The following is a 14364-nucleotide window of genomic DNA, read 5'->3' as shown; positions in this document are numbered from 1 at the left end:
CCTTCACAGGACCAAGGGCCTCTCCTCCATTGATGTCTGACTAGTCCATCCTCTGCTACATATGCAGCTGGAGCCACGAGTCCCACCATGTGTTTTCTTTGGTTGGTGGGTTAGTCCCTGGGAGCTCCAGGGGTACTGGTTAGTTCATATTGTTGTTCCTCCTATGGAGCTGCAAACCCCTTCCGCTCCTTGGGTCCTTTTCTAAACCATTGCTGTGGTTTTTTTTTTTTTTTTCTGATTTTATTTGAATGTAAGCTCTTACTCTGCCTGGCTCAGCAGAATTGCTTTGCTTGGCTTCATACTAACTTTGCCAATCTGTTCTAATTTTTGGCTCCTTCTCATTCTCTGGCTTGTTCTGTCTTCACCTGTGTCTAGCTTGTTGTCTTTCTGCAACCTATCTCTGTACTACAGTCCCAGTAAAACTGTCTCTTTTCTTTTTTTAACTACCGCTTAAATGGCTTCCCTTTCCTCTCTCTTCATGGGAGAGTTGGGCATATCCTAGACTGCCCCATTCTGTCAAATCTTTCTCTGATTCATCACTTTGTCTGCCACCCAATTAGACATCCATGATTTTCACACATGGTTGCCTCCTTCTTGTAAACTAACTTTACCTTCATTGTTTGAGATTAAGGTATGTACTAAGGGTGTGTCTGTATTCCAGTCAGAGCAATTAAAAGTGTATGCAAAGGCTGAGCCACACCACAACCAGAAACAGACTTTTTCAGTAAATAACACAATCTCAGGGTTCACAGTGCCATCAAATATCCTGCAAGGATTCTCTTACCCAAGCTGGCCTACTTTAGAGAGGAAGCAAAGACAAGTGATTGAGGGAGTATGCTCAGTTTGTTCACAGAGGCAGCTTCCATCTAGGAGGCCCTCTCCATAGGGAAGAAACACTTGTGCTGCGATGTTTGACTTTGGCAGAATGAACTTTGGGGTGTGGCAGATGATATGAGGATGACTTTCTTGTTCTGCAAAGGCAGAAAAAAAAATAATAATTTGGGAAGACCTTTCTTCTATTAGAAACCCCAGCTGGTCAAGGACTTGGAGACAAAGGTCTTTCTGCTTCTGACACATCTTCCAGAATTAAACAGGAAGAGAAACAACTGGGGATGACGTGACTCTCCAACAGTGCCAAGAATGACTGAATTTAGGAGAAACATTATTAATTTAATTTTATATTTGGCCTGGTATGATAAGACACTTAAAAGCAGATGCCTTTCAGGACCATCTTTGCATTTCATGAATACCGTAAACAAATGAGAATTAACAAAAGTTGAAAGCACATGACATTCACTCATTCACTTAATCTGTTTAGTCAACTATCTGAATGTCATGTGGCACTGGATCTGGAAGATACAGTTGGCTTGTGAGTCCAGGGACTTTTAGACAGGAACATCAGGAACCACCTATTCAGATGACGGCCAGCAGTTAGTGAAGAGGAACAAGAGGTCTAACAGCTGACTGGATGAAGAATCCTGCTAGGAAAGTGCATGGGACATGGAGGAACGAAATGCCAGGCATCTTCAGAGAGGCAGAAGCAAAGGGGAAGGAGCTAGAACACGTGAGTGGGACAGAGGGTCACACTGTGACTCACACTGCCACCCATGTGAGAGGCTTTGCTTGCTTATGTAAATGCATTTAGAAACTTTTAAAATTATGTATGTATGGTGTGTGTGTGTGTGTGTGTGTGTGTGTGTGTGTGTGTGTGTGTGTGTGTGTAGGGGGTTACCTAAGTGTGTTCAGTGCCTGAAGAGGGCGGAAATAAGATATCTGATTTCCTGGAGTTGAAATTATAGGTGGCCGTGAAGAGCAAGCATGGATGCTAGGAAGCAAACGTCAGTCCTCAGGAAGAGCAGAGAATATTCTTATCAGCTGAGCCCAGCTTATCTCCAGCCTCCTCAGGTGACATTTAAAGCCATAGGTTGTATATGATTCGGTGTCTGTTTGCAGGAGAATGTTTTGGTTTCTTCTTTTTTTTGAAATGCACAAGATAAACATTGGTCAAAGATGTTGTCGCTCATCAACAATGAAATCTCTATGGTGTAAAAACTGTTTTACAACACAATCCTAAGCAACACAGAGAAGATGAGTCTGCACGACTGGGGTTGCTCAAGGGGGTTTGTCATCATTTAGGCACCTAACTGGCCAGTATCCACTGGGCACAGCAGTTCATCTCTAGCGGAATAGTTTCTATGTACAAGAAGTGTTTGTACTATTGCCAGCTTTCCCGAGGACATAATTCTCTTCCCCCATTCCCCATTTCTTCTTTTAAAATATTTATTTATTTATTATATTATACTGTAGCTGTCTTCAGACACTCCAGAAGAGGGCATCAGATCTCATACGGATGGTTGTGAGCCACCATGTGGTTGCTGGGATTTGAACTCAGGACCTTTGGAAGAGCAGTTGGTGCTTTTAACCGCTGAGCCATCTCACCAGCCCCTCTTCTTTTAATTATTATTATTTTTTGACACATAATGCACTGATGTTATCATGTTGTCTTTGCACATATATCAAGTACAAGTTTTAAACTAGGCAAAGTGACAAGCTGAGACAGCTTGAAGGGTCTGCTAGGCAGAGTACCTTGTGCTGTGTGGGGATGCCTTGTTCTGAGAAAGTCTCGTACACTCTAAGAGACTTAAACTTTTGCTGAGCCTCACAGCCAGAGTTAATGGTATACCTTGAGGTCACTTTAAGACTTGCGACTGCAATCCTACTGTGTATTCAAACTGTGTGTTTAACTTGCCTATAAGAGAACAATGTAACAGCCAACCTTAATTGCTTTGGATTCCCACTTAATCAACTTTTATAACCTTAGGTAATGTATAGATGCGTTCTTAAGTTATGTCCTCTTCCATGCCCTTGACCCAGAGTAATGTTGTGAAAGCTACATCAATCCAAGACTTTGGAAGAAGCCCCATGAAAGAACAGAAGAAAACTAGTTCTGTGTTCTTGCCTGGGGACAGACTTGGCAAGGTCCAGTTTGGGGCTGGGGACCAGGGAGTTACGGCTTCAGTTCCTGGGAACCTGGCTTTCTCCCCTGCAGAGCTGTGGTGATTGGTCCTAAGGCAGCTAGTATCTGCATTGCCCTGTATTCTTTCTAGTAGCATTCTGACTTAGCTTTCTGCTGACCTTGGCCCACTCTCCCCCTGCAAATAGTAGGATGACGTACTTCTTAATAAGCTTGCTTGGCTCTAGACTTAGCCTGTGTGAGACCTCCTGACCCTAACTTTTCTGTCTTCTTTACCTTCTTATATCTTGACCTTCCTTCTTAGGATCCTGTCGTGCAGAATAACCTACTGGTTCAGGCTATAATGTGTATGTGTTATGGTAATCATTTGCCAGAGACATCAAGTATAGGCAGAAAGTAGCCATATATAATGAGTATCATAGCTTCCATAAATGTTGAATGCCACATGCAGAGGCTGTTGCTTGGTAAACAGTGATGTAATACTGTTTATCATCTGGGTCAGAGGGGTCAGTTGGAGTCAGTGACTTCATCCCTTGTAAAACGCTGTTAAAGATTTCCCTAAAGTATCCCTCATTCGGTCTCTATGTGATGCTTTCCAGGATGTTTAATGTCAGGGCAGACAGGACACAGACAGATTCACAGGACAGCAGGCAGGTACAATCTCAGACTCATATGACAGAAAAAAATGGGACACACAGGAAAAGAGAAACACAGAATTCAAATCTGGGTTCAAGGTAGGTTAAATTACCCCAAGGGCATTTTTTTTTAAATATGTTTCCTTAATTGACACCAACACATTATTGGTGACTCTGAGTTATTGTTAATGAATTTAAAACTGACAGCCCTAGTAGCCATGTGAGATAACCCAGTGTGAGGTCAGCCACAGGGTGGACAAGCAGCCATTTAGCAGGAGGGGGCCTTTAAAGAAAAAACAAGGAATCTCAAAGTATCAGAGAAAGCACGCTTAGAACAGAGATCGCAAGATGCAAACGGGAAGCTGCATTTTTCATGAATCATTCAGAACAGACCTTGGAAGCCGCATGGCCCCAATAATCCTATATCTCACCTATTTCAAATCCTTCACGATTCTTGACACCATTCACACGCTGAGGATAATTTCTCAGAGGTTAGCATGGGAGACACACCCTCTAAGGTGGCCCTCATCCTCCTTGCCTCACTGACACTCACACAGTTTAATTCCTGACCCTTGATCACGAATGTGATGCTGTGACCCACGTTTAACTAATAAATATAGCGTGACAAAGCTATTGTGGTTGCTGAAGCCTCTTTGTGCCCAGGGCATCCTCTGTTCTCTCCCATTATGCCTGGCAGAGCCAGCTGTAGTCATGTGAGGCCAGGAGCTGTTGCCTCTCCCAGCAGGATCTTCCAAGGATTGACAGTATCCAGGGATTGCCTTTGGAACTAGCTATTCCTCTAGTGTATCCCTGAAGCGGTTGCAGCCTCAGCTGGCAAGATCAGCCAGCCTTGAGAGTGATCTTGTGAGGAACTGTAATACAGTGAACCGCAGCTGTACCCATAGCCCTTACACCCAAAGGACAGAGATGAAGCAAGGCTACTTGTTTGAAGTTGCCAAGTAGCGTGGCAATCAGCCACTCATCAATAGATACATGGTGTAGACTCCATAAGTTCACCAGTGACTGAGGGGCCAGGAGATTTATAGACATCTTAAAAAGCCCATTTGGAGTAAGGATTTTGGAGCTGGGTGAGTCCGAGCAACCCCAAGCTCATGATTACAATTTTGGTAAAGTATCTTAACTGGAATTGTTTAGCTCCCCAAGCAACGGGCCTGGCTCCAGACTGAGTCTCTTTTGAGCACAGAGGCCAGTCCTCCACTAATCCCTTACTCAAGTTTTCCACAAACATTAATTAATCATGTGCTTGGCTCTGAGGACGAAAGGAAAAATATATTGTTTTTTACCGCCCCCCCCCCCCGACTCCCAGAAATTTATGCTGGAATGAAGTCAGTCTACAGAAAAGTAAGTTAAAATGCAGGGTGGAGGTGGGAGGGCCATCTGCAGGACATGTGCCGTGCCCTAGGCTGCTCCTGGAGAAACATCAGCCTGTGCTAAGATCTCCATCTTTATCTGAAATCACTGTTTAAAAACGGTACGGATTAAGGTTGAAGTAACCATGGAAGATCAACTCCTAGCCTTTGACATTTGAACACATTCCAGAATTCCTAGAGAGGGGCTGGAGATGTAGGTCGGTTAGGGGGTGTGCCTGCTTAGCAAGCACAAGGCCCCAGACTCAATCTCCAGCACCAAAGGGAAATAGGGTGCACAGGGTGCTGTGGCCGTCTGAGACCAGCATCAGGGGTTCACTGTCATCCTTGGCCACAGAAAGATCTTGAGGCCATCTGGGCCACATGAGTCAGACCTTGACTGCAAACAAACAAATTCCTGGAAGACAAGCCATTCTACAGCCCACACCAAGGCCACCCTTAACTTGATGCTGGTGCAACAAGCATTTTCTTAATTAGTGATGGGTGTGGAAGGGCCCAGTCCCTGGGCTGGTGGTCCTGGGTTCTATAAGAAAGCAGGCTAAGCAAGGCATGAGGAGGAAGCCAGTAAGCAGCACCCCTCCATGGCTTCTGCATCAGCTCCTGCCTCCAGGATCCTGCCCTGCCTGAGTTCCTGTTCTGACTTCCTTTGATGATTAACAGTGATTGAAGCATAAGCCAGATAAACCCTTTCCTTCCCAGGTTGCTGAGGTCGTGGTGTTTCTTCACAGCAGTAGTGACTCTAACTAAGATACCACTTTAGCTAATCCTCTCTGGAAATGTGGTGTTGGGTTTGCTTGCTTGTTGTTTGTTTCCAGGCAGGGTCTCCCTGTAAAGCCTTCGATGTCTTGAACTCACTATGTAGAGAGATTGACCTCACCCTTCCCAAGTGCTGGGATTAAAGGTGTGCTCTAACACATCTGGTAATCTCTTTCATATCTATGTCTATGTCTGTGCCTGAGCCTGTGCCTGTGTCTGTCTGTGCCTGTGTCTGTGCCTGTCTGTGCCTGTGCCTGTGCCTGTGCCTGTGCCTGTGCGTGTCTGTGTCTGTGCCTGTGCCTGTGCCTGTCTGTGCCTGTCTGTGTCTGTCTGTGTCTGTGTCTGTGTCTGTGCCTGTGTCTGTGTCTGTGCCTGTGCCTGTGCCTGTGCCTGTGCCTGAGCCTGTGCCTGTGCCTGTGCCTGTGCCTGTGCCTGTGCCTGTGTCTGTGTCTGTCTGTGTCTGTGCCTGTGCCTGTGCCTGTGCCTGTGCCTGTGTCTGTCTGTGCCTGTGCCTGTGTCTGTCTGTGCCTGTGCCTGTGTCTGTGCCTGTGTGTGTCTGTGCCTGTGTCTGTGTGTGTCTGTGTCTGTGCCTGTGTCTGTGTGTGCCTGTGTCTGTGTGTGCCTGTGTCTGTGTGTGTCTGTGTCTGTGCCCGTGCCTGTGTCTCTGTCTGTCTGTGTCTGTGTCTGTCTGTGCCTGTGCCTGTGCCTGTGTCTGTGTCTGTGTCTGTGTCTGTATCTATATCTATGTCTATATCTATATATCTATGAGACAGAGTCAGAGCAGACTTTTACTAACAAAATTGTTCTACGTGGTTGTCCAAGGCATATTTTCTTCTGTATGCACAATTTTTCCATTGAAAAATCGAATAATTATGTAAAACATCCCCAGGCTCACCTTATTACTAAAAGTTAAAAAATACATAAGCTAAGATTACTCACAATTTGAGTATTATTACTCTCTATCACCTAGAAAACAATTTTTTTTTGTTATTCTTTACTTTTAAAAATAGCTAGTAAAAGCTGCAGGAAGGAATCTTTCTCAATATAAGTTACATCTATTCCTGAGAATAAATAGAAGAGGAAGTTGTATAAATATGTGATCACTCTGGATGAGAATGTGTCCATGCAAGTGATGGAATAAATGGAAGTTTCAAACCTTTGGGGGCAGGGTTCAAAGAATAGAAAAATAGATTACATCAGGAAATGAAAGTTAAGGCATTGATTGATTATTGAATACCCTGGATTTCCTATCAATAGGAAAGGACTCTCTCTTCCTGAGAACAACCAGTGGCGCCCCATCCCCCCAAATGCCCTGCTATACCCTTCCCAGGCCCTAGGCAATGGCCCTGGGCAGGGCTGCAGCCTGTTAGTAACTTTAAGCTCTGAGATTCTTTAAGTAGTATACTAGAAGTTCAGTCACACCTTACACTTGTGTTACGTGTGTGTATCTATTTATTTGTAGACATATGTCTATAGTATATGCATGTGTGTGCACGTGTTTGTGTGCATGAAGACTACTCGATATCAGCTGTCTTCATCTATATTCTCTACCTATGTTTTATACTTATTTATAAGTATGTTTTGTACACATTTAATGTGTATGTATATGTGCCTGGTTGTATGTATGTGTATCTTTGTGTGTGTCTGGGTGTGTAGTACCAGTGGAGGCCAGCAGGGGGCCCTGGATCTCCTGGAACTGGGGTTACAGATGATTGTAAGATGCCAGGGTACTGGAAACTGAACCGTGGTCCTCTGCCAGAGCATCCAGTGCTCTAACTACTGAGCAGTCTTTCTAAGTTCTCCACCTCATTTTTCTGAAACAGTGTATCTCACAGACTAGCACCAGCTGGACCTGAGGATCTGCTTGTCTTTCCTCCCCCACCTCCCCTTTCAGTGTTGGGGTTTCTGGTGTGTGCTATCACAACAGGCTGTTCACCTAGGTGCCCAAGAACTGAGCTCATGTGTCCAAGCTTGAGTAGAAAGCACGTTACTCACAGACCCATTGCTCCAATCCTTATCGTGAGTCCTTACTGTCAGTGTCTAATGGGACACTCCTCTCCAGCAATATTGTTTTTACCTCAAAGTTATCTTCTGAATCGTGGGGGCTGTGAGATAAAACCGTAGAGACCAGAGAAAGAGGAGAGCACCCTTTATCATAACCTTCTCTTCGCCCTTGCACTGGCCGAGTCTCAGCACCATGTCTGCGCCTCTTCAGTGTGAGACGTTTGTGAGTTTTTCAAACCACAGGCCAGGCCTCCACTTTGCACCAGTTTTTGATGAAGATGCAGGGCAGTTTATGACTAAATTACTGCAATGGCTGTAGTCCTGTCCAGCACTTCTGCAGGCTTCACAGTGGAATCAATCCCCTGCCTTCCCAGCCCACACTCGCACAGGTTCCTTCAGCCTGTGGGATGTGTCAGCTGGCCCTTTCGTTTTGAGGAAGAGATGTTTAGAAAGTCAGAGATGCATTTTGACAAGGCAGGAACTCTTAGTGCATGTTTAAAGAAGTAGAAACCAGCACTTCACATTAAGGTTTAGCAATCAGCTCTCTGAGGTTTGCCTATTACATTTAAAGTCCCGGAATATTCTATATCTTTATTTTAAAATGTTTGTAGTATTCAATCAAAATATACTATATTCAGACTTTCTTCACTTAAACAAACAACTGAAAACAAATTCCTCAAAGGTTCTCTTGAATTCGAAAACCATTGACTGGTTAATCTTGGAAGCCTCGTGAGTACTAACATAAATGCAAATGTATACGCTGGACTTTATGATTCAGGACAGTTGCATGTGAACATCCATGTCCTCCAAATATAGGATTAAGGCTGGAGAGATGGCTCAGTGTTTTAGAGCACTGGCTGCTCTTGCAGAGGACCCAGGTTCAATTCCCAGCACCCATGTGGCACCTTACAACTGCCTGTAAATCTAGTTCCAAGGGATCAAACTCCCTCTTCTGGCTTCCACAGGCACTGCACACACACACACACACACACACACACACACACACACACACACACACAGACACACACACACACACACGGTACATATAAAATAAAAATAAATTTAAAATGTTAAAGAGATTTATTTTGAGACAGGACTTCACTGAGTTGTCCAGTCTGTATAGGACTCTCTGTGCAGACTAGGCTGGCCTCTGACTCAGGATTTCTTATCACTACACTTGCCTGACCATTTGCTTCTAAGAGACTCTAACTAGGTGGTTTCTTTGTGCTAATGCAAATGACAATCTGAGCTTTGCTGTAAACTTATTTCTTTCAAATCATATCCAGTATCTTCCCAATTTACAGTTAAAAGTATAAACTATAACCCAAACTACTGAATGCTTTCTACATAGTAGAAATTGTTTCCAACAATTTATATGCATTTGGTAATTTAATATGAACAATAATGATATGAGGAAGATCCTAATAACACTTTTATGTTTGTTTGTCTGCTTGCTTGTTTGTTTGTTTGTTTTGTTTTCTGATGAGAAAAAATGAGACTTTTTTTTCACTTGGACAGACACAGTGTCGGATACACTGATGGTGTGACTGCTTCATGGCATGGTAAATGGGGAGGGTTTTATTATAGCTATGTAGGAGAGAACAGCCAGGGGCTTCTGGAAGAGTCCAGAGCAGAGAGAGAAAGTAGTAGACTAGACCTAGCCACGAGAAGCAGGAGTGTGGGGAGAGGGGTGAGACAGGGAGAAGACAGAGGGAAGAAAAGAAGGAAGAGAAAGACCAAGAGAGCAGAGCCTCAATAGCAGTTACGCGGAGGTGAGCAGCTGCAGGGAAGGAGGCTGATGAGTTGGGGAAGTTTGGGTGGGGTAGGGGAGGCAGGCAGGCAAGGACACTGACATTTCAACAGCTGCTTTGTGGTCGCGAGGGGGCCCGGAGGCCAGCGGATGCATTGGTGTGCTAATAGATACCACGGATTGTTATTTGTGCCTTTTGGAACTTGGGAAAATGGAGTTTCTTTTGGACCTGTCAAGCATCTGGCCCCTCAAGAATTCTGTCCTTACTTAAGCTGTAATGTGAAGTCTTCAGTTTTAGTCCATCTCTTTAAATTGATTGCAAGGGCTTAACCGAAGAGATTGACCCCCGTGGGTTTTCTAAGGAGGTTTCAGCCTTGGCTCTGCTGAGCGAACTGAGTTTGCTTCTTGTCAGGAAGTCTCTGCTTCCTCCTACATCTCACAGGCTGTCACCCCTGAGCTAGTCAAGCCTGAGCTCGCGGCTCCACACCTCCCTCCATGTCTCATCGTTATTAAATCAAAGCACCTTTTGACTTGAAGCAGCCAGGCTATTTCTGCCTCCTTCCACCCTGAACTGTCTCCAGTGAGAGAGGAAACTTTGTGAGAGTTGAGTTTCAGATAGTCTCAAGATCTGGATTTAATGTGGTATCAGGGAGTTTGGGAAACAAGCCCACGATCCAAGGGGAAGGCAGGTAGGTCTGTAACTAAGACATGAAAAACACAAGAAGCTGGAATGAGGTTTCTGTTTGAAACCAGCCACTCTCTATTGCAGTGCAATGACACAGGAAGACCCTCCACTCCCTATGTTCATATACGTGTATAAGTTATTTACACTCTCAACAGTAGGGGAGTCAGCAGTTAGGTAGGAATGACAGGGGAAACCTGAACAGGGGAAACCTATTGTCTGGATCTATTCATACTCTGTCTGCATGGAAAGTTTCAAATTGAGAGCTTTGAGAAATGGCCTCAGGGGACACATCAAGTCTACAGTTGTCAGGTAAGAAAACAGAGGGCATTGCTTCCTGTCACTCAGTTTCTTCTACTTAGATCCCTCAGTACTTGCAAACTGCTCACTCTGCAAGAATCAAGTTGCTTTGCAGATACCTATGTAAGATAGCACACGGGCCCCTCTGCTGCTGCTGCTGGCAGTGACGGGCCTAGATACAGGACTGCAGCAGGGGTGGGGTGGCTCTTACAACAGGAAACTGGAAACACAGTGGTTTAAACCTGCAAGACTGCAGTTGGGGGTTCCAGTGGCCCCTAACTCTGGGATTTCCTTAAGACTCTTAACATAGGAAAAGTTAGTGTTCTTGGTTAATTGGTGTGTGTGTGTGTCTAGCCTACTTCATTGTTTTGTAGAGAAGGAAAGCCTATACTTTGGACAATTGTGGTGGTGGTGGTTGTTGTTTTCCAGACAGGGTTTCTCTTTGTAGCCCTGGCTGTCCTAGAACTCAGTCTGTAGACCAGGCTGGCCTGGAACTCAGAAAGCTGCCTGCCTCCGCCTTCCAAGTGCTGGGAATAAAGGCTTGTGCCACCAGTGTCTTGGTCAATTGTGGTTGTTGTAAGTGCTGGTAATTTTTATATACTATATCAGTTACAATAATGTTAATAGTGAATATGGATAATAAAATCAACACCTTGCTTAGATTTTATTATGCCTGGACGTGGATTACTAAATATAGACTTAAAATCTGTAATCTTATATAAATACTACACAAATTTTTCATATGAATTTTACTTATTAGTAAATTTTTACTTCAGCATAATATGACTGTAAATTTTAAACTAGATTCCAATAATTTATTTGCTTATTTCTATGTAGACTATTTGAATATCATGTAAATGTTGTAGCTAGTAACTAGCTTCTGTATCTTTAAGCCAGGTATATATTTTTAAAGAGATTTTCTTACTTTTATTATATATTTGCCATATGTGTGCAGTTCCCACAGAGACCAGAAGAGGGCGACATACTCCTCAGAACTGGACTTACAGATGGTTGTGAGACACCATGTGGGTACTGGAAACTGAACCGTGTGACCTCTGGAAGAACAGCCAGTGCTCTTACCTAGTGGACTATCTCTCCAGCCTCTAGATATTTCTTTTCTAAATATTTATTTAGTGATGTTCATTTCCCTTTAAACTTCGCTGTTACTGATTCCCACACATTTGGATGAGTTGTGTTTTTATTTAGTGCAAAATGCTTATTTTAAATTTCTTTTCTCCTTGCTGTTATGTGTTACAGAATTTAATCTGCACACATGAGGGGTACTCAGGTCCCTTTCTGTCATTGATGGTTAGTCCAGCTTCACCTTAGTCTGAGAGAGACAGTGAGTGTGTTCCAAAGTCTTTTATTCTCGAAGATCTTCTTGTGGCTCAGAACACTTTGTCAAGTGTTCAATTTGAACTCCTGAGCTATGTGCAGTATGCTGTTCGATGAATTCGACTCTAGTTATCGACTGATCCAGTTGATTGATGGTGCAGCTGAACTCATTTTTAACTAATGTCTTTGTGTGTGTGTGTAAGCCTTTTAGTGTGTCCTATATTTTTTTCTTGAAAGCGGGATATCCTGCATTGTCCGTAGGTGTGGAGAAATGCAGTGGCAAGGAGTGGTCGGGAAGCCGGAGCTCTCAGGCTGGGAGAAACCGAGGTTCCTGCAGCATCGCTCTCCCTGCCGGCCCCTCGGCTAGGATAAGTCGGCCATCACTGGAAAGAGAGGCCCATTGGACTTGCAAACTTTATATGCCCCAGGACAGGGGAAGGCCAGGGCCAAAAAGTGGGAGTGGGTGGGTAGGGGAGTTGGGTGGGGGGAGTGTATTGGGGACTTTTTGGATAGCATTGGAAATGTAAATGAGGAAAATACCTAATAAAAAAATTAATTCTAAAAACAAAACAAAACAAAACAAAACAAAAACCTTTACAAGTCAGTTTCTCCAGAGCGGACCCGACTGAGAACAGAGCATCTAACAATGATTCCTTTCCCGGAGTTGGAAGCATGGGTGAGTTTTCTCAAATGTCCACTGTAAGGATTAGCTGAAACTCTGAGAAGTAAAGTTGACAGCCGTGTCAGGCCCCACTGTGGCTGGCATTTCCTGAGTTCAGACTCTTCCCGCCGAGCCTGCAGTGAGCCTTGCGTTGGTTACACTTCCGCCTTCCCTGCCAGCCTGCTCTGGGTTCCGGTGGTGGGGCAGTGGCTGGGGACTATGAAGCCACCTGGGTTTTCCAGTTTGTTCAACTTTCAACTTACTGTTAGAGAATAGAAAGTGTCTCGCATGCCCAGGCAGAAAACTGAAGTCTGTTTTCTAAATTTCAAACTTTAGTTTTTTTAGTTTTTCTTTTTAAAACTTTTTTTTTTTTATTAGCTATTTTCTTTATTTATATTTCAAACGTTATCCCATTTCCTGGTTTCTGCTCTGAAAAACCCCTATTCCCTCCCCCTGCTCACCAACTCACCCACTCCCACTTCCTGGCCCTGGCAGTCCCCTATACTGGGCATAGAGCCGTCACAGGACCAAGGGCCTCTCCTCCCATTGATGTCCATCTAGGCCATCCTCTGCTACATATGCAGCTGGAGCCATGAGTCCCACCATGTCTACTCTTTGGTTGGTGGTTTAGTCCCTGGAAACTCTGGGGATACTGGTTGGTTGATATTGTTGTTCCTCCTATGGGGTTACAAACCCCTTCAGCTCCTTGGGTCCTTTCTCTAGCTCCTTCATTGTGGACCCTGTGCTCAGTCCAATAGTAGGCTCCGAGGATCCACCTCTGTATTTGTCAGGCACTGTCAGAGATTCTCAGAAGACAGCTATATAGACCTTTTGTGAAAAACATTTGTTCTCCTGGGTCACAAGTCTCAAGGTCTGTCTGAGATGCAGAGGGAGTTCAGAGCCGTCCTGGTTAACCTGGTGAAGCCTTAATCAAAGAGTAAAAATAATAAATAAGTAAACAAATAATCAGAAAGTAGGAAATAAGTAGGGGATGGGTAGAACACTTATCTAGCACGATTGAGGCCAGGTATTCCATCCCCAGTGCAGGAAAAATAATAGAAGTAGGGGCTGGAGAGATGGCTCAGTGGTTAAGAGGACTGCCTGCTTTTGCAGAAGACCTGGTGCCCACAACCTCCTGTGCTCCAGGTTAGGGGATTCAACTCCATATTCTGGCTTCCATAGGTACCTGCCTTCACATGGCATTCACACACACACACACACACTCACACACTCACACACACTCACACACTCACACACATGCACTCAGACACACACACACGCACACACACACACTCACACAATCACACACACACACACACACACACACACACAGAGGAAAATAAGATTTAAGTTGAAGAAAAGAAAGGTTTACTTCTCACTGATCTTTTTGGATTTGGTTTTGTTGTGTATCGAAACAAAGTCACACTCCCCATGTATCCCAGAAAGGCCTTCAACTCACAGCCCTCCTGCCTCAGACTCCCTCAGCTGCAGCCATAGGTGGGGGCTGCTGTGCCTAGCTTGTTACGGTTCTGAAGGCTCCAGAGTCCAAGAGCAAGTCATCACCAAACTAGACTGTGGTGGGGGCTCACTCTGCTTTATAATAGTGCTTTGTCGATGCACCCTTACATGGTGGAATGGAGAAGCAATCTCTTCAATCAATAAGGGTACCAGTTCCACCCAGGAGAGCAAAGTTCTGGGGGCACTTAAACCACAGGCTTGCAAATACCACACAGCACCATTTATCATTGCTGTTCCTATCTCACACCGGTTCCCTCAGGCATCTGAACATACCTGATGCTCTAGGAAGGAAACCGGCATTGTCATCATGTCATGGCTGTTCATACCACCTGACACACCGCCAAAGACTTCATGCTTCAGT

The 14364-nt window shown here is 44.5% G+C and overlaps 1 long non-coding RNA gene across 1 annotated transcript; it reads left to right on the top strand.

Annotated features, from left to right (window-relative positions):
* The first annotated feature begins 1428 nt into the window (after positions 1-1428).
* Positions 1429-12266, top strand: Gm40050. The gene is made up of 3 exons (XR_867293.1): positions 1429-1564; positions 1800-1905; positions 12086-12266. It is a non-coding gene; the product is annotated as a predicted gene, 40050 (long non-coding RNA).
* Positions 12267-14364: the final 2098 nt, after the last annotated feature.

This window comes from Mus musculus, chromosome 3, assembly GCF_000001635.26.
Source record: "Mus musculus strain C57BL/6J chromosome 3, GRCm38.p6 C57BL/6J".
In the NCBI taxonomy this organism is placed as follows: domain Eukaryota; kingdom Metazoa; phylum Chordata; class Mammalia; order Rodentia; family Muridae; genus Mus; species Mus musculus.
The sequence above is the reverse complement of the archived record's forward strand: the minus strand, read 5'-3'. Positions and strand labels throughout refer to the sequence as shown.